Source organism: Schistocerca nitens, chromosome 12 (genome assembly GCF_023898315.1).
Source record: "Schistocerca nitens isolate TAMUIC-IGC-003100 chromosome 12, iqSchNite1.1, whole genome shotgun sequence".
In the NCBI taxonomy this organism is placed as follows: Eukaryota; Metazoa; Arthropoda; class Insecta; order Orthoptera; family Acrididae; genus Schistocerca; species Schistocerca nitens.
In genome coordinates, this window is record NC_064625.1 from 37,927,107 (window position 1) to 37,941,954 (window position 14,848).

The following is a 14,848-nucleotide window of genomic DNA, read 5'->3' on the forward strand; positions in this document are numbered from 1 at the left end:
ATCTCTTTAAACAAGAAAGCTAACGAACGAGAAAACAAATTATGGTACCGTAACACCTTGTAACGTCCTGCTTCGGATCTTGCGTCTTGGCTAACACTCAGCGGTAGAGCAATGAGATTGTTAGTTCTTATGTATCGGAATCGACGTTACAAACAGAACATTGATGAACTGAACTCGCGACTTATGCGAGATATTTACTTCAACAAATGTCATAATTAAATCGTTTATAATCGATGGCTTATCAATTGCTATTTAAATATTAATGATAAGTTCAGATTAGTTCCAGCGTCACCAAATTCCCTATAGACTGGTTGTAATCTCAAATCTGTACTCAGTCGTAACAGTGTTATTAATTCATAACGTCAAGGAGTTTCTATATAACCGCCGAGCGCTTCAGTCAAATAATATCACAGCACGTTATCTCTACAAATAACATCGTAAAACTTGAATGATAAATGAGTGAATTGATACGATATGCTGGTTTATTAAGCAATATTAGTCACTTCCTAACAGAGCCGTAAGGAAGAAGCTTTCGCAGGTGTTGGGGGGGAATTATAAATTATATGCTTCGTAACTATCGCCAAGTTCCATAGTCCATTAGTTATTACGAATGAAATTGTCTATCTGTGTTCACTTCCTAAATAGTGTTAACTTCAAGTTATCTAATTAAAAGTCACTTCTGTCTAATATATGCAAGTCCTCTATCTGAATTCTAAATAACGTAATATTTGAAGTATCGTTTCACTGCGTCATAGAGATCGCAATTCTGAAAAAACAATCTAATTGCGCCTACATATACGAGCAATCAAAAGTATGACCTGCTTCGGCTAACTCTCGCAACGTAGTGACAATGGATTGAATTATCCTTGGCCATTGCTCACGAATCTCAAAGAGTACTCACACGGAGTATTCGTTGGTTCTACTTTGCGAATTTTAATTATAATGATTTTGCGATTTACTATGATTTTGAATTTTGAGTTTGATTTTACTGGAATCCTATTTTTCTTTCGTATGTTAATAAATTACTAAATATTAGATTCCTGATTCAATTACTGGTTAATATTCAAATAATAATGTTAACTGGAAATTTGTATAGTTGTTCATTTTTCATGGAATTTGGAACTTGTTTTGGGGAAATGGTTCAAATGGCTCTGAGTACTATGGGACTTCACATCTATGGTCATCAGTCCCCTAGAACTTAGAACTACTTAAACCTAACTAACCTAAGGACATCACACAACACCCAGTCATCACGTTTTGGGGAAATCTTTGGGAATTTTGGAGCTAATTTTTGATTTTCATATCTCGTCCGAGGAAGTGGCATTTCAAACTCCATATGTTTGGCCTAACAACCGTAGAGCATTTCTGTGCTAATAATCTCCTTCTTGACGTGGGCGTGAAATCCTAATTTTTCGTCTATCGCGCTAGTAGCGAGTTAGAGAAGCCAGCTTACGCAACAGAAGTAGTACATACTAACGTCAACAGCCCGGGAATCGGACTGACACGAAGACAGGGCGACGCAGCGCTTTGCCAACCCGGCGAGAGTAGCAGCTTATCTGGTTCTGGGAACGTCCGTCTCTTCCGGAAAGCGGCAAGTCGGAGCAATCGGCGTTACGACAGCTGAGCTGGCGATAGCGAGAACACACGGACCTGCTAATGCAGGCAAGCGGCTGTGGCATATCTGACGGGCTCTACGACTGCTTCGAAAATTTGCTGTCGGGCGAGGCACGGCATTCTTTTACGGGGAGTCATCTACGGACGGTCAAGTAACAACAGTGTGCTCCAAGAGATCGGTACCGTTCAGCTTATACATTAAGACATAACTAATCGTATTAGTTCCAATCTCAAGCTTTTCCAAATGACACACTTCTCTGTGCGGAAATTCAACCCGGTAAAAATTACAGTAGTATCCACTTAGATCTCGACAAAATGTTAGCTTGGTACAAAGTCTGGCAACCAGCTCCTGAAACAGAAAAATTCAGAACTGTACTCTTTCAAACCGAAAACCTGTGATTCCATTTCGGACTGCAGAATTAATGTCACAGCTACTGCCAGTGACACATGTACTAGCGAATAATACACTACTGGCCATTAAAATTGCTACATCAGGAAGAAATGCAGATGATAAACGGGTATTCATTGGACAAATATATTATACTAGAACTGACATGTGATTACATTTTCAAGCAATTTGGCGGCATAGATCCTGAGGAGTCAGTACCCAGAACAACCACCTCTGGCCGTAATAACGGCCTTGATACGCCTAGGCATTGAGTCAAACAGAGCTTGGATGGCGTGTACAGGTACAGCTGCCCATACAGCTTCAACACGATACAGTTCATCAACAGTATGACTGGCGTATTGTGACGAGCCAGTTGCTCGGCCGCCATTGACCAGACGTTTTATTGGTGAGAATGTGCTGGCCAGGGCAGCAGTCGAACATTTTCTGTATCCAGAAAGGCCCGTACAGGACCTGCAACATGCGGTCGTGTATTATCCTGCTGAAATGTAAGGTTTCGCAGGGATCGAATGAAGGGTAGAGCCACGGGACGTAACACATCTGAAATGTAACGTCCACTGTTCAAAGTGCCGTTAATGCGAACAAGAGGTGACCGAGACGTGTAACCAATGGCATCCCATGCCACCACGCCGGGTAATACGCCAGTATAGCGATGACGAATACACGCTTCCAATGTGCGTTCACCGCGATGTCGCCAAACACGGATGCGACCATCATGATGCTGTAGACAGAACCTGGAGTCACCCGAAAAAATGACGTTTTGCCATTCGTGCACTCAGGTTTGTCGTTGAGTACACCATCGCAGGCGCTCCTGTCTCTGATGCAGCGTCAAGGGTAACCGCAGCCACGGTCTCCGCGCTGATAGTCCACGCTGCTGCAAACGTCGTAGAACTGTTCGTGCAGATGGCTGTTGTCTTGCAAACGTCCCCATCTGTTGACTCAGGGATCGAGACGTGGCTGCACGATCCGTTACAGCCACGCAGATAAGATGCCTGTCATCTCGACTGCTAGTGATACGAGGTCGTTGGGATCCAGCACGGCGTTCCGTATTACCCTTCTGAACCCACCGATTCCATATTCTGCTAACAGTCATTGGATCTCGAATAACGCGAGCAACAATGTCGCGATACGATAAACCGCAATCGCGATAGGCTACAATCCGACCTTTATCAAAGTCGGAAACTTGATGGTACGCATTTCTCCTCCTTACACTGGGCATCACAACAACGTTTCACCAGGCAACGCCGGTCAACTGCTGTTTGTGTATGAAAAATCGGTTGGAAACTTTCCTCATGTCAGCAGGTTGTAGGTGTCGCCACCGGCGCCAACCTTGTGTGAATGCTCTGAAAAGCTAATCATTTGCATATCACAGCATCTTCTTCCTGTCGGTTAAATTTCGCGTCTGTAGCAAGTCATCTTCGTGGTGTAGCAATTTCAATGGCCAGTAGTGTAATACAGATTGCTGCAAAAAAACAAGCCGATTTGGATACGTCGAAACAGGCCGAGGATTATATTGTAAGCCATTACGCAGTCAAAACAATGAAACACTTGCATATTGCCATTTCACGCACTGTTCGTGTTTTGGGAATGCTATCTTGTAGGTAGCCACCATTGTTAGATTGACACTCAGAAAATCTGCAATATAAATCGTTCATGCTACCTTCAAGCATCTGTATAGCAGTGTTTCCGTTTTCTGCACGAATGGTGTCTTTCAGTTCCGCAGTTGTGTGCTGAGGCGCCTAGCATGTGCCCTGTGTTGCAAGAACACCCAAAGGAAGTAACCACAAAATGTCCCCATTCCTTGAAGAGGTATAGTTACCAAACACTCTGTGTGCACTGTTGCCATCAAATTTTGAGTGCAATGAGACGTATCGCCATCTTGCTGAAGCCAATACTCACTTACGGCAAATTCTTCAGGTTCAGGTGCGGGGAATGCGTCACGAAAGAAGAGGAACTAAATATTCCAGAATTCGAAACCAGAACAGCTGTTAGCATGAGTGACATAAAGTAGATAGGTGTTGCGAAACAATTCAAATCACTTAAGAAACGCGAGTCTTCTGGTCCAGATGGTATACTAGTCAGGTTCCTCTTAGAGTGTGCAGACACATAGCGCCTTTCTTAGCTATCATATACAACCACTCACTCGACGAAAGGTCTGTTCCTAAAGACTGAAAAGTTGCATAGGTCACACTAATATTCAAGAAAGGAAATGGGAGTAACCCATTGAATTACAGAGCCACGTCACTGACCACAATTTGAAGTAGGATTTTGGAGCATATACTGTACTCGAACATTATGAATCACCTTGAAAAAAAAAAGACTTATTGATACGTAACCAACACGGATTCAGAAAATATCGTTCTTGTGCAACGCAGCTAGCTCTTTATTCCCATGAAGTAATGAGTGCTGTCGACAAGGGATCTCAGATCGATTCCATATTCCTAGATTTCCAGAAGGCTTTTGATACCGTTCCTCACAAGCGACTATTAATCAAATTGCGTGCATATGGAGTATCGTCTCAGCTGACAGCATTCGTGATTTCCTTTCAGAGAGGTCACAGTTCGTAGTGATAGACGGTAAATCATTGAGTAGAACACAAGTGGTATCTGGCGTTCCACAAGGTAGTGTCATAGGCCCTCTGCTGTTCCTGATTTACATAAATGATCTAAGTGATAATCTGAGCAGCCCCCTTAGATTGTTTGCAGATGACGCTGTAATTTACCGTCTAGTAAAATCATCAGACGATCAATTCCAATTACAAAATGATCTTGAGAGAATTTCTGTATGATGCGAAAAGTGGCAGTTGGCACTAAACAAAGAAAAGTGCTAGGTCATCCACATGGGTACTAAAAGAAATCCAATAAATTTTGGTGTTACGATAAATCGCACAAATCTAAGGGCTGTCAATTCGACTCAATATCCAGGAATTACAATTACGAGCAACTTAAATTGGATAGACTACATGGCCGTGCGAGGTAGCCGCCCGGTCTAGGGCGTATTGTCACGGTCCGCGCGGCTTCCCCCGTCGGAGTTTCGCGTCCTCCCTCGGGCATGGGTGTCTGTGTTGTCCATAGCGTAAGTTAGTTTAAGTTCGATTAAGTAGTGTGTAAGCTTAAGAGCCGATGACCTAAGCAGTTTGGTCCTATAAAGTCTTACCACAAATTTACAAATTTTACAAAGACCACATAGATAATATGGTGGGGAAGGAAACAAAGACTTCGCTTTGTTGGCAGAACACTTAGAAGATGCGACATCCTACATTACACTTGTCCGTCCTCTGCTGGAATATTGCTGCCCTTACCAGGTAGGATTGTCGAAGGACATCGAAATAGTGCAAAGAAGGGCAGCTCGTTTCGTGTTATCGAGCAGTAGGGTCACTGATATGATACGCTAGTTGGGGTGGCAGTCACTGAAACAAAGGCGGTTTTCTTTGCGGCGAGATATATTTACGAAATTTCAATCACCAACTTTCTCTTCCGAATACGAAAATATTTTGTTGACACCCTCCTACGTAGGGAGAAATGATCATCTTAATAAAATAAGAGAAATCAGAGCTCGAACGGAAAGATTTGGGTGTTTCTTTTTTCCACGCGCCACTCGAGAGTGGAATGGTAGAGAAGTAGTATGAAACTGGTTCGATGAACCCTCTGTCAGGAACTTAAGTGTGAATTGCATAGTAACCATCTAGATGTAGATGTAGAAAAATGGTTCAAATGGCTCTGAGCACTATGGGACTTAACAGCCGCGGTCATCAGTCCCCTAGAACTTAGAACTACTTAAACCTAACTAACCTAAGGACATCACAAACATCCATGCCCGAGGCAGGATTCGAACCTGCGACCGTAGCAGTCGCGCGGTTCCGGACTGCGCGCCTAGAACCGCGAGACCACCGCGGCCGGCTGTGTAGATGTAGAACCTTGGCATCATACAGCTGAGCTGTAACTGTCGTTGCTCGTCTGTTTTCATCCTGCAAAAAGAAATAATTAAATAAAGCCGATACAGTGTACCACATTGTGTCTGTCTGACCGTGTACGAGATCTGTTCAACTATTCCGTAACATTCGTAATTTCGCGCCAATGGTGGTTTGAAGCGAAATACGGTTGGCAACACTGCACACGCCTGTGTTTAATGTGTAACTGGCCGGAAGACTCGTTCTTGTAAGTCTTTTAGTTATTGTTCAGTTAGTTATTGTTCAGTGCTGTATTGAGTAGAACGTTACGTCGCACAGTTTGCGTCTGCATTTTCTTCCTGCAATTCAAGAAAGCATTTACAGAGGCGCACCAAATGTATCACACCACAGCCTCTCCCCATAACAACACTGGTGTCGTAAACATTTTTATTGAAAGTCACTGAAAAATTATTCTGAGAAAAATTAATCTTACGCACCTGCCGCAAAAATTATTTCATTTATGTAAAGTCTAAGATTGTTCTACGGAATGTTAGTTTCGCTGTTAGAATAGAAAAATAATAAATTCCTGTGGGTTCTTGTCCTCGGAATTCAGATATTGTAATAGCGATCTCAAGAACTGATATCTGATTATTTCTGCAGTTTGAAATTGCCGCTCCATACGCTCATGTAATGACGGCAGATAAAGCACAGTCTGGACTGCTGCGGACACAAAACTTAAAACATTCATAGTCGGTTATCTAGTTATAAATAAAAGTCCGTACACTAGAATTCCATTTAGTAAATCGTACGTTATATTTTTGTTTTGAACACTTATGACTACTTTTTACAATATTTAAAAGGACAGACCTCAGCTTATCTTCGATCTCAGCCGCTTCATACATCATAGAGAACGACAGAAGAAGGAGAAACTTTCACAGACAATACAATGCCAATACATTCTTTTAGTAGCATTATCTTTTGTCACTTAATTATTCTTTGTAGAAAACCTGTTTATAAAAATAATAAAACATATTGTTGTTGGAAATTATTTACATCTCATAATACAATAATAAGTCCTTTCTCAGTTATCACATATAGGCTTAACAGTCATTTCTGAAAAATATTCATCGCTTCATAAATCTCGAGCTCTGTCGCATAAACCCTGCCTCGGGCATGGATGTGTGTGATGTCCTTAGGTTAGTTAGGTTTAAGTAGTTCTAGGATACTGATGACCTCAGAAGTTAAGTCCCATAGTGCTCAGAGCTCTGTCGCATACACTGGTGACACAAAATATTGGCGATGACATTACGCTATGTACTGCTGATCTGTCCGATGTGGATCCTGTCTTATTGTCGCGTATGGTCTCTACTGTTTGTATGCCGCATATAGTGCTCGCGATACTACGTCTGCATGTTGTTTATAGAGTTGCAGTCATCTTGTTTGCGTAGTAATTGTTTCCTAAACTCGGTCTTATATGGCCTAAGGCATCGCAGATAAGCACTATGTGTTCAATAATTCAAGAACAGTCTTAATCGCATTTATTATTGTTGTAATAACGCCAACCGGTTCCAACCCGACATAGGGGTCATCTTCTGGGCGTTTACACCATTGGTCGACTGCTGGTGGGTTCACTCCTGTCTACATAACGGCAGGAAACTATAGACCCCTACGTCGGGCTGAAACCGGTTGGCGGTATTATAACAATAATAAATGTTATTAATTAATCATACTAATCGCTGCTTCTCTCCACAACCGTGTTGTCCAAAAACTGTGTGTTGAGGTGTGCCATTCTCACCACAGGCACAAGTGTGAGTCTGTTTCTGGGCCAACGTGTGGAGATGCACAGGATACGGGCCACGGCCCGTGAGAAAGTGCACTATGCTGCGTGTTAGATTTATGTACTTCAAATTCATCCGCTCTCGTATACTGGGGAAGAAAGAGTAGACACGGCTTCACTTATCTGTTGTGTCCCATTCTGTCTACCATGGATGAATTTTCCACTTGTTTAATTTCCGTTTGTCGGCTATGTCTTCTCCAATTATTTCCCTTATTTTGTCATGTCTTCCCCTCGTCAGCCAGTACGCAGGTGCTCTGTGTTGCGAATTGTGATATCTATAGGAAAAACTCCCAGCGCCACGCACAGTGCCTCAATGGAGGTCGTGCCGAAAGCCGCACCTGACAATGATTTAATGCGTACAGGGGATAGGCAAAATAATGTGAACACCTGTACTTGAACTTGGGAATGGTTTGCCCGTAGTACAGCTGCGATTATTCTTGGAATACTGGCATATAACGATTGTATATCCTCCAGTGGAATGTTACGCCACTCTTCGATCAGAACCTCTCCTAACTCCTGTAGTGAGAGGGAGGAGAAAATCTGCTCCGGAGTCTGCACTCCAATACCGCCCACAAGGATTCGATAATGTTCAAGTCCGGGGACTGTGCTGGCTAGGAAAGACGATGCAGTTCAGTTGCATGCTCCTCAAACATCGATTGTGCTGTTTTGGCCTTGTGAATAGGTGCAGTATCGTCCTGAAGTATGGCATCATTGTTGGGGAACAACATTTGAATCATTGCCTGCACTTGATCACCTAAAATGTTCACATAATCGTTGGCTGTAACACGACCTTTGAGAGTAATGATGGGACCAGCAGAATACCATGATATGGCTACCCACGCCATCACACTTCCACCTCCACGCTGAACCGTTGGAATCAACCAATCAGGATTGTAGGCTTCTCTGGATGTAAACCCGGCCCGATGTTGGAAATAACGTTGACTCGTCGGACCATATGACGTGTTTCCGCTGATCAGCCGTCCAGGATTTATGCTCCTGACATCATGTTTTACGCTTCTTTGCGTTGGTTGTCGCCACTAATGTTTTCGGTATAGCAGCTCTTCCACGAATATTCGCTTAATGTTCTCAGAGGACAGTGTCGATAGATACGGGGCCTCGAAGATGGCTATTGAGCTCTGCAGTCACTTTAGCCGCCGTAGATCTGTGTTGTTTTTGACACGATTCGTGTTAACGTACGACGATCTCTGTCATATGAAGGGCTTATTTCAGTAGTGGTACAAGTCCATTTTTATTCCTTGTGAGATACAGAGTCCTAAAGTTAAATGAGCACTGAAAAATCTGCAGTTGAGATACCAGAAATATTCAAGTACATGGCTTGTTGGTATAAGTCCGGGGACTGTACGGCTAGGGAAGACGCTGCAGTTCAGTTGCGTGCTCCTCATACATCGTTGTACTGTTTTGGCCTTGTGAATAGGCGCATTATCGTCCAGAAGTATGGCATCATTGTTGGGGAACAACATTTGAATCATTGGATGCACTTGATCACCTAAAATGTTCACATAATCGTTGGCTGTAACACTACCTTTGAGAGTAATCATGGGACCAGCAGAATACCATGATACGAGGTGTGGCTAGAAAAAAACCGGACTAGTACTGGTGAAACAATAAAACGAATGCAATAAGGCTGAAAGTCGCGTGGCCTGTCACGTGACTCTCGCTCCGCCTACTGCTCGAGTTTCATCTGCCTCCTGCACTCAGTCTGCCCGTGGCGTCTGTTTTAAGTAGTTGACGTTTTGTCTGTGCGTCGGAAAATGTTGAGTGTACAGAAAGAACAGCGTGTTAACATCAAATTTTGTTTCAAACTAGGAAAATCTGCAAGTGAAACGTTTGTAATGTTACAACAAGTGTACGGCGATGATTGTTTATCGCGAACACAAGTGTTTGAGTGGTTTAAACGATTTAAAGATGGCCGCGAAGACACCAGTGATGACACTCGCACTGGCAGACCATTGTCAGCAAAAACTGATGCAAACATTGAAAAAATCGGTAAACTTGTTCGACAAGATCGCCGTTTAACAATCAGAGCAGTGTCTGAGTCAACAGGAGTTGACAAGGAAAGTGTTAGGCAGATTCTTCATGAAAGTTTCAACATGAACAAAGTGTGTTCAAAAATGGTTCCAAAGTGTCTCACAATTGAACAGAAGGAACGCCGAAGAATGATTTGTTCTGACATCCTGGAAAACATTGAAAGTGATCCCACCTTCTTACAAAATGTTATTATTTGCGATGAATCGTGGTTTTTTACTTACGATCCCGAAACTAAACGCAAATCGATGCATTGGAAAACTCCTGGTTCTCCACGACAAAAAAAAGCACGAATGTCAAAATCGAAATTCAAGGCAATGATGATTGTTTTTTTTTGACATCAAAGGGATTGTGCACATTGATTGGGTACCAGAGGGACAAATAGTGAATCAGCATTACTACATTAGCGTCCTGGCTACCCTACGTGAGCGAGTACGGAGAAAACGGAACGATTTGTGGAGAAAAACGTCATGGATCCTTCACCAAGACAATGCCCAAGCTCACAGTGCGTTGTCAGTGAAGACGTTTTTGGCAAAACACAACATTCCCATCTTAGATCATCCACCCTACTCACCTGATTTGGCCCCCTGTGACTTTTTTCCCTAAAGTCAAGCCAGCTTTGAAAGGAACTAGATTTGAGACTGTTGAAGCAGTAAAAGAAAAAGCGACGGAAGTAATGTATGGACTTACCGAAAATGATCTGCAGCATTGCTATGAACAGTGGAAAATTCGTATGGAGCGGTGTAGAGACCGAGGAGGAGAGTACATTGAAGGAGATAACATGAAATTGTAAATAATTGTAAATAAATGTTTTTTCCAGCACCAGTCCGGTTTTTTTCTGGCCGCACCTCGTATGGCTGCCCACGCCGTCACACTTTCCCCCTCCATGTTTATGCAATCAGGATTGTAGGCTTCTTTGGCCCGATGTTGGAAATAACTAAACCGTTGACTCGTCGGACCGCATGACGTGTTTCCACTGATCAGCCGTCCAGGATTTATGCTCCTGACATCATGTTTTACGCTTCTTTGCGTTGGTTGTCGCCACTAATGTTTTCGGTATAGCAGCTCTTCCACGAATATTCGCTTAATGGAGTTCTCAGAGGACAGTGTCGATAGATACGGGGCCTCGAAGATGGCTATTGAGCTCTGCAGCCACCTTAGCTGCCTGAGTTTTGCGTTGTTTTGACACAATTCGTGTTAGCGTACGACGATCTCTGTCATTTAGTTTTGATTTGCGCCCACTATTACGTTTACACGATGATGTCTTTCCATGTTTTGTGTAGGCTGTCGTGACTGTTGAAATAGTTGCTCTAGAAACATTTAATAAGTTGGCTGTCTTGGTTACTGATACTCCAGTTAATCGGGCCCCTTTCGAATTGTGTTAGGCCTTTCATTGCACGTCGACCTCGGCCTCTGGATGCCAATACGAAGTGTGCACTACTCGTAAACAACCTGCACTGATGCCTAGTCAGAACTGAACACGCACAGTCCAGCGCGACACGTGCCTTACCTGTATTTTTGACCATCAAACACAACTATCCCATTAGTACCACTGGTGACATTATTTTGCCCATCCCCAGTACGTAAGCGTAATTTATATGCCCAAGCACTAGCCGCAAAACAAGTTATTAACTCAAAGTGCGCTATGTAATATGCCCTCATTGTCTGAAGGGGTAATCTGTATCTTGACCGAAGGCCTTGCCGCAGTGGTAACACCGGTTCCCGTCAGATCACCGAAGTTAAGCACTGTCGGCCTGGGCTAGCACTTGGATGGGTGACCGTCCGGTCTGCCGAGCGCTGTTGGCAAGCGGGCAGCACTCAGCCCTTGTGAGGCAAAGTGAGGAGCTACTTGACTGAGAAGTAGCGGCTGCGGTGTCCTAAACTGTCATACGGCTGGGAGAGCGGTGTGCTGACCACATGCCCCTCCGTATCGGCACCAAGTGACGCCTGTGGGCTGAGGATGACACGGCAGCCGGTCGGTGTCGTTGGGGCTTACAAGACCTGACGGATGGAGCTTAGTTTTAGTCTGTATCTTACAGTGTACAGTCTTGCAAGTTCATGCATGAGTTTCGTTGCTTTGGCAAATGTTCAAATGTGTGTGAAGTCTTATGGGACTTAACTGCTAAGGTCATCAGTCTCTAAGCTTACACACTACTTAACCTAAATTACCCTAAGGACAAACACACACACCCATGCCCGAGGGAGGACTCGAACCTCCGCCGGGACCAGCCGCAAAGTCCATGACTGCAGCGGCTTAGACCGCTCGGCGTCACTTTGTCATTTGTCCGTCTGGCATGTTCGTTAAACTGCAACAGTTCGTCATTATAAATGCCAAGGTATCTGGTCATAGTTTTCCTTTTTATAGATACGTTGTTTAACTTTATAACTGGATTTCTTTTCACTGTGCCTCGTAGAAGTAGGTAAACAGTTTTTTTTTTTTAATTACAGGATGTATCTATAGGCATCTCGGTTGCACAAAATTATTGTCAAATGGACCATGGTTTCGAGAACACTAAGGCGGTCTTCATCAGGATAAAAATTACGTACGATTACCTAGAAAACATAATGACATGGCTCAAAAATACAATACACTTAATACGATTACTTCTATAAAATGTACAAACAGTGTACTTACATGTAATCACACCACGGGTGAAAAACATCATTTTTGAGCCATGTCATTATATTTTATAGGTAATCCTATGTAATTTTTATTCTGATGAAGACTGCCTTACTGCTGCCGAAACCATGGCCAATTTGACAATAATTTTGTGCGACCGAGGTGGCCATACATACATCCTGTAATTAAGTTAACGCACGGTTGCTGGACCTCAGCCAATAAAAATGTTTAAAGCCAACTGCGACATGGCCGCGTATACAAACAGTGATCCAATACTGTCAAATATTTTTTATTCCAGTCTTTGATCACAATATGAATTCTTTAGACGATGACCGGTTTCAGTCCGTAATGACCATCCTCAGATCTTTTTTACACCATGTCCTAAAGTGATAGCCGGCCGAAGTGGCCGTGCGCTTCTGGGCGCTGCAGTCTGGAACCGCGAGACCGCTACGGTCGCAGGTTCGAATCCTGCCTCGGGCATGGATGTGTCTGATGTCCTTAGGTTAGTTAGGTTTAGCTAGTTCTAAGTTCTAGGGGACTAATGACCTCAGAAGTTGAGTCCCATAGTGCTCAGAGCCATTTGAACCTAAAGTGATAAGGCCATAATGGCATCGTCAAAACATATACATATAATCAGCGTAGCGTCGTCATACAGATCTAAAATAAGGTGTAGAGTAGGCCGCATCGTCCACACAGTCATTATTGCAACCATATGCCATTATGGTGTAAAAAAGATCTGAGGGTGGTCATTACGGACAGAAACCGGTCATCGTCTAAAGAATTCTTATGGTGATCTAAGACTGGAATAAAAAACATTTACAATGTTTAAAATTTCAAGTAAACAGTGATATGGCGCGCGCCGCTAACCTGTGATCTTGTTCAGAGCGCGCACTGTAATAGATTATAGTTCGCTGTCCTGGAGCGGGTGGTGCTCCGGTGGCGATTTGCTATGACGTTGCTGGCGTGTGTTTGCGGTGGCCGGCGGAAAGCGAGAGGGTAGTTGGTTTTCCGGGGACTGGACGGAACGTGAAGTTCGATCTGCCTGACCTGCTAGTGACTAGCGCTAAGGTTGTTGTGCCTCGCAATATGAGCAGAGTGGTCTGGGGCGGAGGCGCCTCGCCCCTGTGCTGGCCATGCGATGGTGATTAATTGGAGTCGGCGTAGTTGTTCTGCCTGCCTGTCTCATGTGGAGATCCGGTGGGGTCCTGTGATACTCTGGCCCGGAGACAACTAGTTGCTGAATTTTGGAGTCGTCTGCCAGGTTAGGGTGTGGGCTCGGTTGGCTCTTCGGATTTTCCCATGGAAGCTCCAGCAGCGGTTTCTGAACTTTTCTGATGTGCGACGGTGTTGTTGGAACTTTTTCCTGTGTGTGTGGCTCGTCACGATATTTGTTGGTACTAATTTATTTGCTCAACTGGAGTCCTGCTCGCAGTTGCGTTCATGCATTGTACATTTGGCAGTCGAGGTGTTAGGTAAAGTCTGCCAATGAAGGGCGGTTTTGGACAGTATATACATAGTGAATTACTGCTGCTTGGTATATGTGGTCTTCTGGGACCTGAACAACACGATCTCGTCAATTTGGTTGTGTAAAAGCATTTAGTGGTATGTTCAGGTTTGACTATTCATGTGCGCTTGGCTTTTATTGTTTCGTTTTAGGAAGCGAGAATTGTTTGAGATTTGGTGTTGGCTTCCAGTACTTATTAAGAGCGCCCGAGTTAACGGCGCTGTGGCTATCATGTGCTGTCGGGATGTTACACTGTATTTTGAATTTTATCTTGTGTTGATATTATCTGTCGTGTGTTACAGAACATAACCAAGGTGCGTAAGTGATGGGCAGTTGTAGGAGGCATGTCGGGGAGCTCTCAGCGGTTTATTTCGGGGACCGTTTCTAGTGGGAAGGTTCCGAAGTGTTGAGAGTTCGCTCGTCTGTGATTGCGTTGGGAGTTGCCCGCGCCCTTTGGTTGTATGAGATTATTTTGTTATTATATTTATTGGTTGTGTGTTGCGCTTCTTTCATTTTATGGTGCCAAGCGCCATTATCGTAAAGTTTTTTTTATATAAATCATTTTAAATTGTGATGCCAAGTTAACTTATTATTGCATTTTGTTTTTTGGATAAACTCTAAAAGCACTGTTGTAAAAGGTTCCTGATTTTATGGTGGCAAGCTGCCGTTATTGTTTTTTAAAGCTCACTCTTTAACCATTTCTTAAGTTTTGTAAGTTATGTGAATTTGTTGTTATTTAAAGGAGCTTGGTATTGGTAATACAGGGTGATTCAAAAAGAATACCACAACTTTAGGAATTTAAAACTCTGCAACGACAAAAGGCAGAGCTAAGCACTATCTGTCGGCGAATTAAGGGAGCTATAAAGTTTCATTTAGTTGTACATTTGTTCGCTTGAGGCGCTGTTGACTAGGCGTCAGCGTCAATTGAAGCT

At 43.5% G+C, this 14,848-nt stretch overlaps 1 pseudogene; it reads left to right on the top strand.

Annotated features, from left to right (window-relative positions):
• Nucleotides 1-11,480: 11,480 nt before the first annotated feature.
• LOC126215464 (5S ribosomal RNA) lies at nucleotides 11,481-11,598 on the top strand (annotated as a pseudogene).
• The last annotated feature ends 3,250 nt before the right edge of the window (nucleotides 11,599-14,848 follow it).